Source organism: Cebus imitator, unplaced genomic scaffold (genome assembly GCF_001604975.1).
Source record: "Cebus imitator isolate Cc_AM_T3 unplaced genomic scaffold, Cebus_imitator-1.0 Scaffold442, whole genome shotgun sequence".
Lineage (NCBI taxonomy): Eukaryota > Metazoa > Chordata > Mammalia > Primates > Cebidae > Cebus > Cebus imitator.
The window spans coordinates 1,622,244-1,632,019 of NW_016107757.1; the positions used below are offsets into that span (position 1 = coordinate 1,622,244).

The following is a 9,776-nucleotide window of genomic DNA, read 5'->3' on the forward strand; positions in this document are numbered from 1 at the left end:
TTGCCCAGGCTGGAGTGCAGTGGTGCAATCTTGGCTCATTGCAACCGCCACTTTCTGGGCTCAAGCACTTCTCCCACCTCAGCCTCCCTGGTAGCTGGAACTACAGATGTGTGCAATAATGCCTAGCTAATTTTTGTGCTTTTTGTGGAGGGGTGGTTTGATCACGTTGCTCAGGCTGGTGTTGAACTCCTGGGCTCAAGTGATCCTCCCACCTTGGCCTCCCAAAGTGCTGGGATTACAGGCATGAGGCACCACACCCAGCCTTACAATAGAATATCTAAAACATTTGAGAGATTTTTCCCCCTTTGGATAATTAATGATTGTTTCTACTTATGTTACAAGATAGTTTCTACTGATGTTACAATAATTATTCTGTGGATAGAATTCCCTGTTACAATAAGTAGGTTTATGGATAAAGCTACACTGAGATTTTGTTGCTGACCCATGTGAGAGAGGCATTTACTAGATAATGCTTGCTGCCATTCACAAGCTCAAAGCATGTACTTCAGCTGAAACAAACAAATTACATGATCTTTAAGTAAGTCTTGTCTCGTCAAAACAGTGAATGTTAAATTCTTAGTTGTTAAGATCTATTATGTTCCTACTTACTTGTTTACAGTACTTATTTTTTTAAAAAGAATACAGGTGTTTTAGATATTGCAATTGAGTAATAATAGTTATCAAAGTATTTATGAAGTGTTTACCTATATACATAGACTTACGCAGATGGATGCTATTAAGACCAAATGCCTACACTTAAAGAGCTTAAGGTCAATTGGGAAGGTAATATTTATGTACCTGAAAAAAAGTATGAGACATCATATAGTGGAGGACTAAATTTTTGGGGCTAGACCACAGTGGTATAGGAGAAGCTTGGGCTTATTGTACACTGGTGTTGCTAGGGATGCTTTTACATAAAATGTAAACTTGAGGCGAACCTTGTCACTAATAGGATTTGCATCCGAAGGGAGAATAGAGAAGGACTTTTTCACCGTCAATTCACACATTCACTCATTCACAAGATATTTATTGAACATTTTGCCAGATACCGTGATACACACCGGGGAGACGAGCATTAAACAAAATTTTGTAAGTAGTTTATATACAAAGAAGAAGCAGAGGTTGCTATGAGTGAGAAGCTTAACCTCAACAGTGGAAAACAGGGATGGCTTTCTTGAGGAAGTGGCATTTTAAAGTGAAGAAAATTATACGCATTCATATATGTTCAAAGGAGAGTGAGGAAATGGATCTGCCTGGAATGGGGATTCAAGATGTTCTTGATATTTATGCTTTTAAAATGTTTTCTAGGAGTTGTATAGGGCATCCTGTTAGACACAAGTCTCTCCAAAGACTTGAGAAACAAGAGTAGTAAGCATAAAATGTGGCTTAAACAATTCTTATAATTCCCTTCGTTAAATTGTTGTATACTGAGTATGATTAGTTGTGTGTTTCATATCAGGCAGGATCAAGTGTTTCTTAAGTAGACACTTTGCATTGGATGCCATCAAGAAGGTTGGATATCATTCTATACTCTGACTCTGGTCTTTGTATATTTACTGCAAGATTTATGTCACCAGATGGCACCATTTAACTAAATTTATGTGCTTTGGATGAGTATAAGTCTGGTTGTTTCTAAGTAAAGGATGCTATTATTTGTGCTGTAGCCAAGAGAGGAAACAAATCTTTATTTTCAGGGCATATGAGACTTCCCTATAGAGTAAGATAGTGAAACCCCAAAGCTTTTGTTGGGAGCAAGAAAGGATTTGTTAAGTACATACTTAACAGAAATCACAATAAATGAACACTTGGTGATGATCACTGTAACTAATATGTGGTAGCTGGCAAAAAAGCAATAGGCTTTCTCATCTAGGTTTTCCTATTGCAAGCAAACTAGTGTTATTAATATTATAGCCTTGAATTTCACTTTTTGTTATTGAAATACTTTCAGGAATTGATATATATAATATGACTATAAAAAAAGATTCTAAAAGATTGTTTTAGGATAAGCCTTTTCAAGATGTCCTGAAATAGTGTAGTAATATCTAAAAAATCAGCAATACACAATATGTTCAATTGAACTGTGGGACTAATAAAGTTAATAGATTATGATATAGACATTCTTTCTTAGTATAACATGCATCCCAAGGAAATGAGTATTTATTACTTGGTCAGAAACTTCTTAATATTTTCTACTTTTTTTTTTTTTTTGAGACAGAGTCTCACTGTGTCTACAGGCTGGCATTTAGTGGCATGATATTGGCTCATTGCAGCTCCAACTTTCCAGGTTCATGCTATTCTCCTGCCTCAGACTCCTGAGTAGCTGGGGTTATAGGCACCTGCCACCATGCCTGGCTAATTTTTGTGTTTTTAGTAGAGATGGGGTTTCACCATGTTGGCCCAGGCTGGTCTCGAACTCCTGACCGCATGATCCGCCCTCCTTAGCCTCCCAAAGTGCTGGGATTACAGGCGTGAGCCACCATGCCCTGCCTCCTAATATTTTCTGCCTTTAAGCAGAATTAATCACTTCCTTTCTTATGTTTCTATAATATTTGTTTATATTTCTGGTACAGCACTTATTATGTTGTACTATTGTTTATTGATTGCGTGTTAGTCTCCCTCAGCAGACTTGAGCTTCTTGAATGCAGGAACTGGTTCTAATTTAGCCAAATATGTCATGGAATGAACAGTTCTTCATTAAATTTCTTTGATTTGAAAAAATACATTTGAGCTCCCACTATCAAAGAGACACCACATTGGGCTCTGGAGTTTTAGTGACAAGAGAAATGTATTTCTTATTTTCATGGAGTTCATTGTCTACTACATTAAACAAATAAAATATTTAATAAGTATAATGACGATGAGTCCTTTGAAATAAATGGTTATTTGATCTAAACAGATAAAATCATAAGGAGTTTCTTGAGCTGGTCAAATTCATATTATCATACTATATTAAAAAATGTTTAGATACTATGCAAAAGTAATTGCAGTTTTTATAATAATTTTGACTGGGCACAAACTCTCTTGAGCAGAATGCGGGGGGCAAGTAGGAACTGCTTCAAAGGAGAGGAGGAATCATGGAAGACAGTGTGGGCAGATGGGGAGGGTTGTAACCTGAAAGCCCTGCTTGCTTTCTCAGCTGGGAAACTCATAATCTGGGGCTAGGTCTGAGTCCCGTGTGCAGGCTGCCTGGAGACAAACTCAGTGCTGTTAGAGGACACAGTGGGAATGAGACTGGCCTTGCCAACTGGTTAGGAGCTGAGTGAGGCCTATCGCTACTGGCTTTCCCCCACTTTCCTGGTGACAGAGGCAGCCATGATTGGAACTTAACCTCATTGGCCTGAGAACCACCCCCTGATCCCCGACAGCGGCTGCAGCAAGACTCATCCAAGGAGAGTCTGAGCTCAGATCTGCCTAGCCCTGCCCTGACCTGATGTTATTTCTCTATACCCTGTAGTGGATCATGAAAGACATAAACTCTTGGGAGCTGTATGACCCTGCCCATTACTTGAAACATCCAAACACTTACCTTGGCCAACTTAGAGCAAGCTGGTGCTTTCTGGAAAGCGCCATCTTCTGGCTTTTGTCTGACCAACTCAGGATATTGCAGCACTCATGACAAAAATAACGCTGCTCCAAGGAAGAGGAAAACAGCTAATTCCATGTACCCTGCAACATCCTAGCTAACCAGTGGTCCTGAATCTGTCCATTTGACAACTTCACTGCTAGTATAACCAGCATTTGAGAAAGCCAGCACACTAAACATCTCTATAACCAAGGACTCTCACAGAGTTTACTTCACTTTCCTGCCACCTCCGACAAGGCTGGTATCCATGACTGGGAGACGTGAAGATGCATCGCATTACAGGACTCTTTGCAGAAATCCCCCATTTCCAGCTCAGAGCCTGGTAGCCCCACTGGGTGGCTAGACCCAGAAAAGCAGGTAATAGTCTCTGCAGTCAGGCTTGCAGCAAGCCCCATCCTTGGGGAAGTGGGTGTGTACCATATCAAGGGGCCACCCCATGGGACAAAAGAGTCTAAATAGCAGTGCTTGAGTTCCAGATTTTTCCACTGAAATAGTCTACCCAAATTGGAAGAAATGAGAAAAGTCTGGTAATATGACAAGACAAGGTTCTACAACACCCCTAAAAGACCACACTAGCTCCTCAGCAATGGATTCAAACCAATGAAAAAATCTCTGAGTTGTCAGATAAAGAATTTAGAAGGTTGAAGCGACTCAAGGAGATGCCAGAGAAAGGAGAAAACCAACTTAAAGAAATTTAAAAAGCAATGCAGGATATGGATGAAAAATGCTCCAGAGAAACAGATATCATAAAGAAAAAACAATCATAACTTCTGGAAGTGAAAGACACACTTAGAGAAATACAAAATGCACTGGGAAGTTTCGACAATAGTATTGAACAAGTAGGAAAAAACTTCAGAGCTTGAAGACAAGGCTTTTGAAGTAACCTAATCCAACAAAGACTCAGAAAAAAAATTAAACAAATGAACAAAGCCTCTGGGAAATTTGTGATTATGTCTACCAAACCCAAAAATAATTTGTGTTCCTGAGGAAGAAGAGAAATCTAAAAGTTTGGAAAACATGATTGAGGAAAACTTGCCTGGCCTCACCAGAGATCTAAACATCCAAATACAAGAAGCTCAAAAACACCCAGCAAATTCATCACAAAAAGATCATCACTCAGTCACATAGTGATCAGGTTATCTGAAGTTAAGAACAAAGGAAAGAATCTCAAGAACCATGAGGCAAAAGTATCAGGTAACCTATAAATGAAAACCTATCAGATTAACAGCAGATTTCTCAGTAGAAACCCTATGAGCCAGAACGAATTGGGGTCCTATCTTTAGCCTCCTCAGACGTGGTAATTTTCAGCCAAGAATTTTGTATCCGGCAAAACTGAGCCTCATAAATAAAGGAGAAATAAGGTCGTTTTTCAGACAAACAAATGTTGAGAGAATTCACCGCTTCCAAGCCAGCACCACAAGAAATGCTAAAAAGAGTTCTAAATCTTGAAACAAGACCTCAAAATACACCAAAGTAGAACCTTCTTAAAACATAAATTTCACAGGGCTTATTAAATCATAACATAAAGAAAAAAACCCAAGATGTTCAGGCAACAACTAGCACAATGAATAAAACAGGACTTCACATCTCAGTACTAATGTTGACTGTAAATGAACTAAATGCTCCACTTTAAACATACAGAATGGCAGAATGGGTAAGAATCCACCAACCAAATATCTGCTGTCTGCAAGAGACTCACCCAGTGCATAAGGACTCACATAAACTTAAGGTAATGGGGTGGAAAAAGATATTCCATGAAAATGGAAACCAAAAGTGAGTAGAAGTAGCTATTTTTATATTAGACAAAACAGACTTTAAAACAACAGCAGTTGAAAAAGACAAAGTGAGACATTATATGATGATAAAAGGATCAATCCAAGAAGAAAATATTATAATCCTGAATATATATGCACCTAACATGGGAGCTCCCAAATTTATAAAACAATTATTATTAGACCTAAGAAATGTGATAGATGGAAACACGATAATAGTGGAGGACTTCAGTACTCCACTGACGGCATTAGACAGATCATCAAGACAGAAAGTCAACAAGGAAACAATGGACTTAAACTATACCCAGAACAAATGGACTTAACAAATATTTGCAGAACATTATACCCCAAAACTGCAGAATATACATTTTACTCATCAGCATATGGTAGACCAAGGTGGACCATAGGATAGGCCACAAAACAAGTCTCAATATTAATTAAAAAAAATCAAAATTCTATCAAGTACCCTCTCAGACCACAGTAAGATAAAATTGGAAATTAACTCCAAAAGGAACCCTCAAAACTATACAAATACATGGAAATTTAAGAATCTGCTCCTGAATGATCAACAATGAAGTCAAAGTGGAAATTAAAATATTCTTTGAGCTGAGCAGTAGTAGTTATACAACTTATCAAAACCTCTGGGACACAGCAAAAGCAGTGCTAAGAGGAAAGTTCATAGCTTTGAATGGTTACATCAACAAGTCTGAAAGGGCATAAATAGACTATCTAAGGTCACATCTAAAGGAACTAGAGAAACAAGAAAAAACCAACCCAAACCCAACAGAAAAAAGAAGTAACAAATATCAGAGCAGAACCAAATGAAACAGAAACAAACAAAAAATAGAAAAGATAAATGAAACAAAAAGCTGGTTATTTGAAAAGATAAATGAAACTGATAGATCATTAGTGAGACTAATCAAGAAAAGAAAAGATCCAAATAAACTTGATTAAAAATGAAATGGGAGCTATAACAACTGATACCACAGAAATACCAAAGTCCAAGACTATTATGAACACCATTCAAGATTATTATGAACACCATTATGTGCACAAACTAGAAAATCTAGAGGAGATGGATAAATTCCAAGAAATATACAACCCTTGTAGATTAAATCAGGAATAAATTGAAACTCTCAACAGACCAGTAACAAGCAGTGAGATTAAAATGGTAATTAAAAAGTTACCAATAAAAAAAATGTCCAGGACCAGATGGACTCACAGCTGAATTCTATCAGACATTCAAAGAATTGGTACCAGTCCTAGTGACACTATTCCAAAAGATAGAGGAAGAGGGACTCCTCCCTAAATCATTCTGAGAAGCCAATATCACCCCAATACCAAAGCCAAGAAAGGACATAACAAAAAAAGAAAACTACGGACCAATATTCCTGATGAACATAGATGCAAAAATCCTGATCAAAATACTAGCTAAAAACATCCAAGAGCATATCAAATGGATCATACACCATAAGCAAGTGGTACCAGAGATGCAGGGGTGGTTTAACATCCACAAGTCAATAAATATGATACAGACTGGGTGTGGTGGCTAACATCTGTAATCACAGCACTTTGGGAGGCTGAGATGGGTGGATCACGAGGTCAGGAATTCAAGACCAGCCTGGCCAACATGGTGAAACCCAAAAATAAAAAAAAAAAAAAAAATTACCCAGTGTGGTGGCATGTGCCTGTAGTCTCAGCTACTTGGAAGGCTGAGGCAGGAGACTAGCTTGAACCTGGGAGGTGGAGGTTGCAGTAATCCAATATCATGCCACTGCACTCCAGCTTGGGTAACAGAGCAAGACTCCATCAAAAAAACAAACAAACAAACAAACAAACAAACAAACAAAAAAAAACCCCACAACCAACAACAAAACAACAACAGAAACAAAAGTGATACACCACATTAACAGAATGAAAAACAGAAATCACATGATTATCTCAATAGATGCAGAGAAGGCCTTCAAAAGAATCAAAGCTCTTTGTGCTAAAAACTTTCAATAAACTAGATATCGATGGAACATGTCTCAAAATAAAAACTATTTACGACAAACCCACAGCCAATATCATACTGAATGGGCAAAAACTGGGAGCACTCCCTTTGAAATCTGGTACTAGACAATGATGCCCTCTCTTTCCACTCCTACTCAACATAGTATTGGAGGTTCTAGCCAGAGCTATCAGGCAAGAAAAAGAAGTAAAGGGTATTCAATTAGGAAAGGAGGATGTAAAATTGTCCGTATTTGCAGACCTCATGATTGTATATTTAGAAGACCCTATCACCTCAGCCCAAAGTCTCCTTAAACTGATAAGCAACTTCAGCAAAGTCTCAGGATACAAAATCCATGTGCAGAAATCACAAGCATTTCTATACACCAATAACAGAGTTAAAGAGAGCCAAATCAAGAACAAACTACAATCCACAATTGCTACAAAGAGAATAAAATACCTAGGAATACAACTAACGAAGGATGTAAAGGACCTCTTCAAGGAGAACTACAAACCACTGCTCAAGGAAATAAGAGAGGACACAAACAGATGGAGAAACATTCCATGCTTATGGTTAGGAAGAATCAATATTGTGAAAATGGCCATATTGCCCAAAGTAATTTGTAGATTCAACTCTATCTCCATCAAGCTACCTCTGACTCTCTTCACAGAACTGGAAAAAACCACCTTAAACTTCATATGGAACCAAAAGAGAGCCTGCATAGCCAAGACAATCCTAAGGAAAAAGAACAAAGCTGGAGGCATCACACTACCTGATTTCAAACTATACTACAAGACTACAGTAATCAAAACAGCATGGTACTGGTACCGAAACAGAGATATAGACCAATGGAACAGAATAGAGACCTCAGAGGCAGTGCCACGCATCTGCAACCATCTGATCTTTGACAAACCTGGCAAAAACAAGCAATGAGGAAAGGATTCCCTGTTTAATAAATGGTGTTGGGAAAACTGGCTAGCCATGTGCAAAAAGCAGAAACTGGACTCCTTCCTGACACCTTACACTAAAATTAACTCCATATGGATTAAAGACTTAAACATAAGATCTAACACCATAAAAACCCTAGAAGAAAATCTAGGCAAAACCATTCAGGGCATAGGCTTAAGCAAGGACTTCATGACCAAAACACCCAAAGCACTGGCAACAAAAGCCAAAATAGACAAATGGGATCTAATTAAACTTCAGAGCTTCTGCAGAGCAAAAGAAACAGTCATTAGAGTGACTCAGCAACCAAAAGAATGGGAAAAGTTTTTTGCAGTGTACCTATCTGACAAAGGGCTACTAATATCCAGAATCTACAAAGAACTAAAACAGATTTACAAGAAAAAAACAAACAAACCCATTCAAAAGTGGTCGAGGACATGAACAGACACTTTACAAAAGAAGACATTTATGAGGCTAACAAACATATGAAAAAGTGCTCACCATCATTGTTCATTAGAAAAATGTAAATGAAAACTACATTGAAATACCATCTCACACCAGTTAGAGTGACGATTATTAAAAAATCTGGAGACAACGGATGGTGGAGAGGTTGTGGAGAAGTAGGAGTACTTTTACCCTGGTGGTAGGAGTGTAAATTAGTTCAACCATTGTGGAAGACAGTGTGGCCATTTCTCAAGGACCTAGAAATAGAAATTCCATTTGACCCAGCAATCCCATTACTGGGTATATATCCAAAGAATTATAAATCATTCTTTTATAAACAGACATGCACACGTATGTTCATTGCTGCATTGTTTACAAAAGCAAAGACCTGGAACCAATCCAAATGCCCCTTGAGGATAGACTGGACAAGGCAAATGTGGCACATATACACCACGGAATACCATGCAGCCATCAAAAATGATGAGTTCATGTCCTTTGTAGGGAAATGGATGAATCTGTAAACCATCATTCTCAGCAAACTGACACAAGAAGAGAAAATCAAACACCGCATTTTCTCACTCATAAGTGGGTGTTGAACAATGAGAACGAATGGACACTGGGAGGGAAGTATCACACACTGGGGTCTGTTGGTGGGGAATAGGTGAAGGACGGGGTGGGGGTAGGGAGGCTGGGGAGGGATAACATGGAGAGAATTGGATAGGTGATAAGGGGATGGAGGCAGAAAACCACCTTTCCATGTATGAACCTATGCAACAATCCTGCATGTTTTGCACATGTACCCCAGAAGAGTAATTAAAAAATATATATATATATATCTCATTTTTTCATGTCTATATATATATATATATATATGAAATTCTATAAGATAACATTGGAAAAACCCTTCTAGACATTAGTTTAGGCAAAGACTTCATGACCAAGAATACAAATGCAAATGCAACAAAAAGAATGATGAATAGATGGGACGTAATTAAACAAAAAACTTCTGCACAGCTAAGGAAATAATCAGCAGAGTAAACAG

At 38.1% G+C, this 9,776-nt stretch overlaps 1 long non-coding RNA gene across 2 annotated transcripts in view; it reads left to right on the forward strand.

Annotated features, from left to right (window-relative positions):
* The window catches only part of LOC108290756, a 39,761-nt gene extending 34,859 nt beyond the window's left edge, over positions 1-4,902 (forward strand). The window contains exon 4 of one of the 2 annotated variants that reach the window (XR_001819703.2): positions 4,892-4,902. This is a non-coding gene — a long non-coding RNA (uncharacterized LOC108290756). Of the gene's footprint in view, positions 1-2,211; positions 2,249-4,891 lie in introns of those variants that run through there. The other variant, XR_005197180.1, reaches the window with a different exon arrangement.
* The last annotated feature ends 4,874 nt before the right edge of the window (positions 4,903-9,776 follow it).